Raw genomic sequence first — 13,172 nt, forward strand, 5'->3', positions numbered from 1 at the left:
CAATGCCCATTTGCTCTCTGAGCTTGACTTTCTCTGTCTATAGCTCTGCAAATGTCCCCTTCGATCAGGCAGAAAATCACTGTGGGGGAATCCAAGATACTGCTGATGACAGCAACGTTGATGTATTTTTAGTTCCTGCTGCCAAGTGAAAACAAATTACCTTGATTTTTTTTTTTTAATGGCAATTCCACTTACGCAGAGGTGGGTGAGAGGAGAAATGACATGTTATTTTCACTTGCATGTTGTTTGTCATTTTAAAATCCACAGTCAGATGATAGCTGAGACCCCGTGAGCTAAGAGCTTGCACCACTTTTGTAGTGTTTTTCCACTGCTTTCTTCTTGTGGCTTTTTAATAAAAGATAAATTTAGGGCAAAAAGAAAAAACACATTCAGACCTTTAATGCCCTTACCTGAAAAGAAAATGTTTCTGTAGAGCATTAGTAAATCCAGGCTTAACAGCAAACTCCGAAAGAAGCTATCTAGCTCTGCCTAGATGAAAAGTAAGTAAAACAAGCCTATAAATACATTGATGGTGATCATGATGATTATTATACTTATTATTGTTCTAATAAATCATGTAGTAAGCTTTAGCTGGGTAGCTTGAGATGTCTTGGCAGAACTATCCGACTGACACCACTCAAGAAAAGAGTGGTGAGATTTAATTTGAGATCTGTTGCCAAGAGGTTCACTGATAGCTTATAAAGCACAAGCAAAATAATGTTTGTGTCATTTTATGATCATCACAGTTATGATCATCACACATATGATCATCATCATATGTGGAGTACATAATCTAAGCCCTGCTGGGAGTGTGCAAAGTAGATTCATAAAGTAATTTTCACTTTTCAACAGTCAATTTTTAGGACCCTATTGGAGTTAATGACAGAGTTCAGAGCCTATAGATCTCTGTGCAAGGAGAGTTAAGGGCTATGAACAGAAGTAGGTAAGGCACCATGGAAAGCCTACTTAGCCAGTAGGATGTGGAAAGAAGATGAAGAAAGGGCAGGATCATTCAAGGGACTTTAGGAATACCTTGTGAATTCCCTTTCCTGGAGCCAAGCCATTCTTGTCAAGACAAAAGTGTTAGCAAGCAGGAGGACCTGATAAGACTTTAGGAGATCCTCTGTTTTGTCTAAGAGCTTCATTCTAGATAATCTTAAACTGGACCAACTCTACCCTGTACCCCCAGAATGTTCAGAGAAAAGACAGTATGAATGTTTGGCATTCCCACTCATCTGTGTTGAGTCCAAATCACAGAGGTTTAAAACAAGTAGGGATTTAGCTGCAGGATTTTCTAGTTGCAATGTGGTCTGTGCCAGCTAGCAGTGACATGAGAATCCAGATTCTTTTGCAGAGGTTCTTAAAGGAAGCTCTGCTGCAAAGTAGGGAGAGACAGAACAGCTTCAGGAGCTATATTATTCTCATATTGCTCCTCATACAATGTTAGAATAAAATTACACTTTCCCTGCTTCATTGTATGACAATTAAGAAAAGCTATTCTGCTCTGTTACACTCAACTATTGCCTGGAAAACTCAGCTAGCTATAGGAGTGGAGCATTATTTATGTAGAAGTGGACCGCCAGTGTTGAGGGATTTAGAAGACCCTAATGCTAGGAATTAAAATGACAGCTGATGACCTACAAGTGAAAAGAATGTGGCATTATCCCCCAAGATATAAGCTACATTTATGCATTGGTTTATTATTTATGATGAATCTGTCATGTGCATTTGAGAAATTATACATCAAGATCTATAATAATTTTACAGAATATTTTGTAACCTGTGACTGCTAAATTGATAACCTTGGGTTCTTTACGGACTCAGCTTTGCTTGCACACCCCAACCCATCCTGTTACTCGCCAATTCTTGTTTGGAAATAAGGAGATGTTTGTCTCTTAAAATTACCTCTTTTGAAAGACAGTGTACTCTCTGATTCATCTAATCAAAGCAAGGCACTTTTTTTTTTTCCCCTCCTTTGCCTCATTTAGGCCTTCCTTGTCAAATACCAAATCCAAGCCTAAGTGACTGCTGGCCTGGGAGCTGTGTTTCTTTTATGCGCTCTGCCAAACTCTGGCATACAGCCCGGAAGGAGCTTAAAGCAAACTTATCTCATTTCCACCGAGGTCTAATAGGTGTGGGAATTCCCCTGAGGTAGTACAGAAGTAATTTTCTCATCAGCTGTCAATAGTCCCAATCCACATGGCGCAGATAATTTAAGCATCTCAAAAGGGTAGCTTTAATTTAACAGCAGCTCAGACTGGGTCCATGACCTTGAACAAGAACATGTCTTTTCTCCCTAGTTTGTGGAACTCTGCTGTATTTTATTGACCTCCTGTTTATCTTATATTGTCTAATGAAAGTGGTCACTTTCATAGGAGATTTATATCTGAGGTGTTCTGTGAATTCCTGTAATGTTATTGTTGGAGGCCAGTTTTACGTGTGTAGAACAACTCTGTCATTGCATGGAGTTTGGCTGATGGGAGAACATCCTACAGAAACTTGCATCATCACCTAATAGAAAAAAAATCATTTTTCTATTTTAGTCTTATCTTCAGCTTTGCCTGTCAAATGACAAATCCAGCCATTAGAGACTGCTGAGTGAAGAGCTTTTATAGAAAATGATGTGTGTCATATGTTTGTAGGTGACATCCCTGAGATAATATGTAGAATCATGTGATAAATATGCACTGTACTTTGCCTCTGGCCAGGGTTAGTTGCAATATTCAATTTAGTAACTGAACAAAGGAACAGGGAAAGGAAAACCAAAAGTACCCACGTTGTCTGGACCTGAATTGTTCTTCATTTGTTGGTTTTTGATTTTCTTGGGGAAGTGCTTTCTTGGGAAGGGGGAGGGGAAGAATATGGTCTTAAAACGACATTTTGTTTTGAGACATTTTAAACTATTTTGTAAGTGAAGCATAGGAAGCAAAAGAATTTGAACAGGGATTTTAAGCATTGTTCACAAAACAGTGAAAGCATGAATATGATATGATAATTTGGCATTGGAAGAATAATGCTGAGCTTCAGTGAAGATTACAACAAAAAAGTAATGGGGGTGTGTGGAGGGAATATCTTATAGTTGGATCAAGTCCTCTCTTACTTTAAGCAAAGGAATTGTTGGGTAAGTAACACTTACACAGATAAACACAGAGAGCAGCACAACGTTTTTATTCAATGTCTTCTCTTTCTATGTCCTAAATATATCCCTTATCATATGCTTTTTCTTCTGTCCTTTTTCCTTCTGTTTGTCTCATTATAGCTGGAGTTTTTTGCTTTGCAAGAGAAAGGCAAAAAATAATAGATCTTTTAAAAACACTCCAAAATGTTATTTTCTGCAAGAGAAAGTATATACAGAACACACAGCAATGTGGAAAGGTGTAAAGGATTTTATTGGAATTTAGTTCTCCTTCCTTGAGTAATGGAGCAATCCCAAAGTCGTAAAAGCCTTCCTGCCTCACAGCACTGCCATGTATCTTCCCTCTGTGGGGTCGTAAATGTTGACTTTCATACGTTTATATTCTGGCAAATGTGTATTACTAAACTCAAGTGTTTTGTTGGTTCTGCTCTAATTTTTGTGTTTCAGGATTCACAGGCAAATATTTTCAAGTAGGAGTACTTGACTGTCTTGGGGCGCTGAGGAGGAAAAGAAGAAATCAAACTGGTTTTAAGACAAAGCTTGTTTAGTGTCTAGGAGGTGTCACCAGCAGGAGACCAAACACGCAAAGTCTGTTCTGGTCAGGTGGTTGTAGCACCTAAACTTGATTTGTAGCAACATGGACTCACTCCAGAAAAGCCTGTTTTTTCTGGAAAATGTAAGCATCCTTGCTTCAGTTCAAGCTAGGGGTTCAGGTCCAATAAATCTCAAATGTTTCTGATGTTTCAGGATGTTAACTTTTTGATTGGCAAATTCAGATTTTCAAACAATATATATATTTTTATTAAAAGATTCAAGAAATCAAATTTGCTTTTCATTACCTAATTCCTACCAAAATGCTGTGCATTGAAATAATTAAAACAAATTTGTTATTTTTAGGTTTTGGAGTCAGTGTCATCAAAGTAGGATTTAACACTTTAAGGCCTTTTTTCACTTTCTAGACTTAGTCTGATTGCTAACTTTTCTTCATAAAGAAACCAATCTCTGCAGAAGTGAACAACTTGCTTTCTATACAGGATCTTCCAAGAAAGAAAACCAACCACCTAGAAACAGTTTTACATTCATTTCAGGGCTTTCATTTGTGTTTTCTCAAAATTTTAAATTGTGCTGCTTTTGATTTGGAAACATTCTGTGTGAGCTTTCAGTTTCCAAAAAGTCTCTCATCTGCCTCAATAATTTTTCTCCTCCTAATTTCAGAGTGGAGTATTGTTTTTCTAAACAATGTCATATGTCATATAATTGAAAGGTAGTCATACTGATTTCTTCTTGTTTAAATTTCAAGGTTTTTTTTTTTAAAAAAAAGCTGAATTTGAAAACAATTGCTTGTTTCGCTTTCCTGAAAATAGATTAGAAGTAACTAAGTTTCCAGTTCTTGGAACTCATGAGGTGACTCTGAATGACTATGGATAACAGGGTGGAAGGTGTGCATGGTGTTGATGGTTAACAGCTCTCAATAAGTAGTCCATATTTAATTTGTTCCCTAAAATTGTGATGATAAATCCCTCTCTTGTGGTAGCTCACAGACAAGCCTGACAGTTGCTGGGATGTGCAATCCTGCTCATCAGGACCAGGGAGCCACGACAGAACCCGTCTGAGTTGTTGACGTTGAGCTACAGTTAAATCTGGACAGACAGCACCTTGCACAGTGCTCTTGCACTTGTTCCTCTCTTGTCAAGTGAATCTTAGTCCTACTATTGTACAAATAACGATATTGAGAGGTTTTATTTATTGCCAGAGGTAGGAAACTGGTACGTTGTCTCAAATCTGATTTTTATGTCCCAGATCCAAATTTGACTCCCTGCTGCCTTGATGCAGCTGAACTCAAATATCAGTAAGAGAGGGGATAGGGACACAAACTGAACATTTAAAGGGACATTTCTAATACTGACTGCTGTGGTTTGGATTGATTAAGGGCTAGTACAAGGAAGGCAGCCCACAACTTTCCTTAGAGTGATTATATGACAGAATAATTCACTTAGATGTGTTAAGGTAATTTATTTATAAAATATTTGCATATTAAAGGCAATTGTTCTCTTTTAAACTAAGTTTGCATTAAGCTTTTAACTAAGTTTCAGGAATGATGTATTGAGTGAGCTAAGCTTCCGTAAGTTCCAGTATTCTGCTTCATGAATAAAACTGTCAGAGTAAAGCAACCAATAACTCTCTGTCTTGACATTATGTTCAGTATAACAAATAAATCTTTAGAATCTCAACAGACCTGGCAACTTCATTAACAATTACGCCTGCAGCAGAGAATGAAAGAAAATCAATTCATGGAGTCTGATATTTTAGGGTTTACAGCAGAGAGGGGTTAGTGGATTGCTGATGAACCTCCTGTGTTTTAGTTCAATCTTCCTCTTACAAAGGGGAACAAAAATTGTAAGAAGAGAATACTTCCATCCAAGAAAAGAACAGAGTATGAAACAAGGGGAAGGGTGTAAATTATATGGAAATAGAAGTCAAAACAGTATATCTGGGCTCTCAGGCCTGTGAATCCTAATTCCCTCTTATAAGAAATATCTATTTCCTATAAAGTTTCTCGAGTGCAGCTATGGGACTTAGGAATTCACTGCTGCAGAAGACAATAATTAGGAGATTAATTTAATTTCAGATTAAAATCCATTAAGAAGTAGCGAATATGCTGTATCTCCCTTGGTTCTCACTGCAGTCCGTAGCTCTTAAATACTTGATGTTTAGTGATGGTTCCATCCTTCTTCCAATGAAGGCAATGAAGTAGTAAGGATTCAAAGTAGTAAGGATTATCTCTTTCAAAAGAGAGTAACCATTGAAAATCTTGAGCGTACAATGCCATGCTGAAATAGTTGAGTTGTTCCCCCCGCCCCCAACATAATTCTTCCTTATAATACAGACATATCAAACTGGCTCCTGAGAATGATGAACTCTTAAAGCTCTAGCTTTACAGAAGCAGTAAATTATATATGGATAATTTGTGTCGCAGTTTCATCACTTTGAAAGAATTAAGTCCTGAACCCTTGGATATAGACATGTAAGGTTCTGGTGTCTGCTATTATGCCATAGTTTTAGTTGCACATAGCCCATTTTTTTTCATTAGTCAATATAAATGCTGTCTTTATAGTACAGAATAATGTTTTTGTTTACCATGTTGTTAAACTGTGGATTAGTATAACTGTGCTTCACAGCTAACTATCTATAGAGTTTGGGATTTACCCTTTCTTGAGAACCTATAGTGTGAAAGAAAATAAAAGGGTAAAGATTATTGGACAAGCTGTACTAGAAAGTAATGAATTGACTTATTCTTTTTCAAACTTATCATACAGTTAAGAAATCATATTTCATAAATATCTGTAAAATGGATCAGGTTTTGCCTTGTCAGCTTCAATAGCAGTGAAGGTCTTTAGAAGCACATGCTGTAAAGAAAAGGAAAATAAAGAAATAAGAGAAATACACTTTTAAATACAAATACAATTTTTTTTTCCTAGCCTTCCAGCAGAGTAGGAATATTTTGGGCCTTAGATTTATAAGAAGCAACTCAGTATAATTTTTGATCTGTTGTTTCTTTCCAGAGCAGAATAAAATAATCACATAATCTGAAAATTTTGCCTAGTTACATAAACTGTAATCTAGAAGAGGTTTATAACAGCAAAGAACTAAAGTACATTAGGTGTCTCATTGAAATTACAGTACTATTGGTTTCAGGTTTATCTGATGCGTAGTTCTTGTGATTTGACTAGGAATATTTACCTGTTTATTCTTAAGCACATGTTTGAATGCTTTACTAGATTGGGATGATTATAATTTGTCAAAAATATCTCTGTTGAAAAGTTCGTTTTCTTCTAGTGTTGTGGATTTTTCCTTCTTGGTGTTGAAACTTCATGGAATTGGACACGAATCCGGCTGACCCTGATAAAACTATATCAAGGCTAAACACTGTTTATCCTTTATTGTCTAGTAATCAGCAAGGTATTGAAGCAGTCTCCTGTTAACAGAAATAGAAGAAAGACCATTTTTTTGTGATGCAAATGATTCTTTCTCCCTCCTGCTCTTCTAATTCAACAGGCTTTCTCAAAACAAAATCTTTTGGAAAAATCCTGGAGGTTTGATGTAGTTGTCTTATATTGCATGTGTTTAATTTTTAATATGGAATATATTAGCATTGACCCTAGATTTTCAAAACATTCTGCATGGTCCTGGAGGTTCACACAGGACACAGATTCAGAGACTGAATATATAAAAATAATCTTTGATGAAATATATATGATACCCAAGGAACTCTGAGCATAGCAGCTGCCTTCTTTGTTGACTTGAAACAATCTGTTTGTGTAATTGGCACATACATAAATCCATCTTTCCAGTTGCTGGAATGAAATGACTCTGTTTTGGAATTTGGATTTATGGCCACATATGGCTTCATAGCTCTTTGATTTCTTGAAACCCATTGCTATTATTCTTGCAACTCCATGAAACATTCTATATGCTGAATTTTCATTTGTTGCAGAATGGCAGGGGTGGCATGTGATGACTTATGGAAAAAGATCTGAAAAAAAAATAGACAGTGGAAAATCCTTAGAAAACACCATTAACAAAATACCTGGAAAATTAATAGCTCCGAACCTGTGGCAACATGGTATAATAAGGTAATGTATCACTGTCAGGGCTTATGTTTAGTTTCTGGTTCATTGCTATTGTCTTAAGGATATTATCATACAATCATAGAATCATTGAGGTTGGAAAAGACCTTTAAGATCACTGAGTGCAACAATAAACCTAACACTGCCAAGTCCGCCGCTAAACCATGTCCCATCTACATGTCTTTTAAATATGTCCAGGGATGGTGACTCAACCACTTGCCTGGGCAGCCTCTTCCAAGACTTGATAACCCTTTCAGTAAAGAATTTTTTCCTAATATCTAATCTAAACCTCCGCGGGCACAACTTGAGGCTGTTTCCTCTCATCCTATCACTTGTTACTTGGGAGAAGAGACCAACACCCACCTCATTACAACCTCCTTCCAGGTAGTTATAGAGAGTAATAAGGTCTCTTCTCAGCCTCCTTTTCTCCAGACTAAACAACCCCAGTTCCCTCAGCTGCTCCTCATAAGACTTGTTCTCTAGACCCTTCACCAGCTTTGTTGCCCTTCTTTGGACATGCTCCAGCACCTCAATGTCTTATGGAACACAGTATTTGAGGTGGGGCCTCACCAGTGCCGAGTACAGGGGCATGATCACTTCCCTACTCCTGCTGGCCACAATATTCCTGATACAAGCCAGGACGTTATTGGCCTTCTGGGCCACCTGGGCACACTGCCGGCTCATATTCAGCCTGGCTGTCGACCAAGAACCCCAGGTCCTTTTCTTCCGGGCAGCTTTCCAGCCACTCTTCCCCAAGCGTGTAGCATGGCATGGAGTTGTTGTGACCCAAGTGCAGGACCTGGCACTTGGCCTTGCTGAACCTCATACAATTGGCCTTGGCCCATCGATCCAGCCTGTCCAGATCCCTTTGTAGAGCCTTTCTACCCTTGAGCAGATCAACACTCCTGTCCAAACAGCCCCAATACTAAACCCTGGTGAACACCCCTTGTGACTGGCCACCAATTGGATTTGACTCCATTCACCACAACTCTTTGGGCCCAGCCATCCAGCCAGTTTTTTACCCAGCAAAGAGTACGCCCATCCAAGCCATGAGCAGCCAGTTTCTCCAGGAGAATGCTGTGGGAAATGGTGTCAAAGGCTCTACTAAAGTCCAGGTAGACAACATCCACAGCCTTTCCCTCATTCACTAAGTGGGTCACCTGGTCATAGAAGGAGATCAGGTTAGTCGAGCAGGACCTGCCTTTTATAAACCCATGCTGACTGGGCCTGATCACCTGGTTGTCCTGTACATGCCGCATGATGGCACTCAAGATGATCTGCTCCATAGCCTTTTCCAGCACCGAGGTCAGACTGACAGGCCTGTAGTTCCCCAGATCCTCCTTCTGGCCCTTCTTGTAGATTGGCATCACATTTGCTAACCTCCAGTCACCCAGGACCTCCCCGGTTAGCCAGGACCATTGATAAATGATGGAAAGTGGTTTGATGAGCACTTCTGGCAGCTCCCTCAGTATTCTCAGGTGGATACCACCCAGCCCCATAGACTTGTATATAGCTAAGTGATGTAGCAGGTCACTAACCATTTCCCCTTGAATTATGGGGGCTTCATTCTGCTCCCTGTCCCTGTCTTCCAGCTCAGGGGGCCAAGAGCCCTGAGAACAACTGGTCTGACTATTAAAGACTGAGGCAAAGAAGGCATTAAGTACCTCAGCCTTTTCCTCAGCCTTTGTCACTATGTTTCCCTCCCACATCCAATAAAGGATGGAGATTCTCCTTAGCCCTCTTTTTGTTGTTAATGGATTTATAGAAACATTTTTTATTGTCTTTTACGGCAATAGCCAGATTAAGTTCTAATTGTTCTACTTCCCCACAAGAACAAGGGCTAGCGATTGTGAGATTTCTCCCAGGTGCTTATAGAATATTTAATCTGTCTCTTCTTCCTGGTTGGGTGGTCTATAACAGACTCCCACCATGATTTCTGCCTTGTTGGCCTTCCCCCTGATTCTTACCCATAAACACTTGATCCTTTCATCACCATCTAGACAGTCAAAACACTCCCTAACATACAGGGCTACCCCACCGCGTCTCCTTCCTTGCTTATCCCTTCTGAAGAGTTTATAGCCATCCATTGCAGCAGTCCAGTTGTGTGAGTCATCCCGCCATGTTTCGATGATGGCAACTATATCATAGTTCTCCAGCTTGGCTTCCTGCTCCTCCTTTTTGTTGCCCATGCTGCGTGCATTAATGTAGATGCACTTCAGTTGGGCTATTGATCCCGCCACCTTTTTTGGGGGAGAAGCCCTAATTCCTATGTGACTGTTCTCAGATGCTTCCATGGTTTCTAAGACATCAATAACCCTTGCGTCTTTGGTGCCGCATGGATTTCCGTTTCCATTTCCCCCTGCCTCCACTTAGATGACAGATCAAAGGATCTCACCAGCATACTGTCCCTTAAACATTGGCATGCCATCCCCAGGCTTATCTCTAGCGAGTGTGCTTTTATCCCTTTCCCCCTTCAAACCTAGTTTAAAGCTCTTTCAATGATCCCTGCTAACTCCTGTGCAAAGATCCTTTTCCTGTTTTGAGACAGGTGTACCCCATCTGTCGCTAGCAGGCCTGATGTTGTATAGACTGACCCATGATCAAAAACCCCAAAATTCTACTGGTGACACCAGGCTTGGAGCCAGTTATTAATCATCTGGGTCTGCCTGTTTCTTCCCTAATCATTCCCTGCAACTGGAAGGATAGAGGAGAATACTTGTGCTCCTGATCCCTTAACCTGTTGTCCCAAGGCCCTGAAGTCTCTCTTGGCCTTCTGATTGCAACTTCATCGCTGCCTACATGAAAAATCAATAATGGATAATAATCTGAGGGGCCGTACAAGGGTAGGAAGCTTTCTCTTCACATCTGTAACCCTCGCCCCAAGGAGGCAGCAGACTTTTTTAAGAAGTGGGTCCAGTCTGCATATTGGGCCTTCTGTTCCCTTCAGGATAAAGTCTCCTATGACAATGAACTGTATTATAATGTATACCCTGAAATTTAAAAATCTGATGCCAGGAGTTTTTTCTACTGAGTAGAAAACAATAAAGATTTCTATTAAGTAAAAAGAAAATGAACACTAGCAAGAGAGCTTCATGTGTAGTTTTGGTATTTTTCTCATTATAAATATGATCATTCAATAATCGAAAATGTTTTCCATTTCGTAGTTTCTTGGGAGCAACGTGCTCTTTTAATGAAAATGCATTTTCACTTAGTTCTCATTTGGGCTGAACTTACTTGTGTGATGACAGATAATTTTTACTTATCTAATGAAATAATCCTATTTTTTTTCTTTTTTTTTTTTTTCTTCTTCTTTTTCTGTTTTATGTGTGTTGAATTAAGTCCATGGGTGGAATCATTGAAAAAGACCTGTGAGTTATAGTGTACTTTCTGATATTGCCCTGAAAATCCCTAATTTTTACAGCGTTTTGAAAATTGAGTTGTTTACTATATCAATCAGTCTGTCTGGTCACCAACAGTATGAATCAATAGAGAAAAGGTGATCATTCCTAGAGGTTTGATTCAAAGTGTTTTCCGTTTAAGCATAGTCCTGAAAGCAACATTCACATCCTAGATTCCCACACATCTCATGGAGGTTGGCCCCAAACTGCAAAAAACCTCTTCACCAGTTCAGGATCTGATTTTTGTAGCTGAACAGACCAATTACACAGAATTTTTTCAGAATTTTTTTTTTCTAAAGTGTGTCTTAATTCTGCTTCCACTGAACATGTTACAATTGACTTCAGATGAAACATAGGCCAGTATTAGGCATATAAGATTCTGATTAGATTCATTGAAAAGTCAATGAATCTGTCTGACATAACAGAAAATATCTTCAGCAAAACAGTCACTATGAAAGAATTTTGTCAATTCTAGATTTAGTTCCACTTAGAGAGTACAACATGTATGCCTGGGGCTATAAAATCAGAAATAATCTTTGGGGATTGGGGCTAATCTGAAGCATAACAATTATGTAAAAGACGAATCTATTGGCTATCTACTTAACTGAAAATTATGCATGTAAATGAATAATTCCATTATTTTAATTCCTCTAAATCATAAAGGATGGTTAATTATGTCATCAGCATTATCAAAATAGTAAACTGGATATAAATTAACTGACTTAAATGTTTGGTTTCCTGTTATGTAGTATGCAGTTTACATAGTAAAGGAGATCTTTTTAGCCTTCTGAATATCCAAGCAGATTATAATGAGGGAATACTTCAAATTCTGCATCAGTTCTAAGCACTTTCTCTCTTACCAGTGTTTACATACTGGCTTTGTTTTGGTTTTATTATTAAAATTTATTTTGGGGAAGTTCTTGCAGGCCTACGAGATCATGCTATATTTCTATGCAGCGACATTATATATATTTGTACTTAATGATATTTCCCAATTCAAAAAGCTTATAGAAAAAAGGTCAGGGTATAGGAGATGAGCAAATTAATAAGTAGACCAGGATGGCAGGGAGGGAAATATAATGAAAGCAAGTGTTCGATTCATATGCAGTCAGTAGTAGTGATCATTTTTCTCCATCTGCCTGGCATTGTTTTATCACAAACTCACCTTTTTTTTTTTTTTTTTTTTTTAACATAGTGCAGCATGGCTTTGCACTAAAGACAGATGCACCTAGTTAGGCAATTTTCTGAAGAGATCATACTATAATGCTAAAGACTGATGCAGTTAGGCAATTTTCTGCAGTAAGAGATCATACTATAATACTAATCTCTCTATACATACAGCTTTTGAAGGATCACTTTAAGCAAAGGGTCTTTGTCATGTCAGTTGGAGTGAACATTCAAGACAGATTTCACTGTGAACTGAAGTGCACCTAAAGGATGATGTGTGGGCAGAAGACATGAGAGAAGCACTTTTTCTTTCTCTGTTTTAGGTCCAGTGATAACAGTCTGAGTCCAGGTTTCCCATGTGCTCTCGGGATGTAAAAAGAGTCAAAGCTGTTTCTCCAGAAAAAGACCTTAAGGATTAATCATACTCTTGGAGGACTCTCTTGCTCTCATAAAAGCTAGAGAAACAGTGTGAAAAACTAAGACAATTTGTCAAGTAATCAGTTCTATATTGATATGTGTAATCAGGCTTAAACTCTTGTAGGACACATCTTAGAATCATAGAATCATAGAATAGTTTGGGTTAGAAGGAACCTTTAAAAGTCATCCAGTCCAAACCCCCTGCCATAGGCGGGGACATCTTCAACTAGATCAGGTTGCTCAGAGCCCTGTCCAACCTGACCTTGAATGTTGCAAGGGATGGGGCATCTACCACCTCTCTGGGCAACCTGTGCCAATGTTTCACCACCCTCATTGTAAAAAATTTCTTCCTTATAGCTAGTCAAAATCTACTCTCTTTTAGTTTAAAACCATTCCCCCTTGCCCTGTCGCAACAGGCCCTACTAA

Source organism: Calonectris borealis, chromosome 13 (genome assembly GCF_964195595.1).
Source record: "Calonectris borealis chromosome 13, bCalBor7.hap1.2, whole genome shotgun sequence".
NCBI lineage: Eukaryota > Metazoa > Chordata > Aves > Procellariiformes > Procellariidae > Calonectris > Calonectris borealis.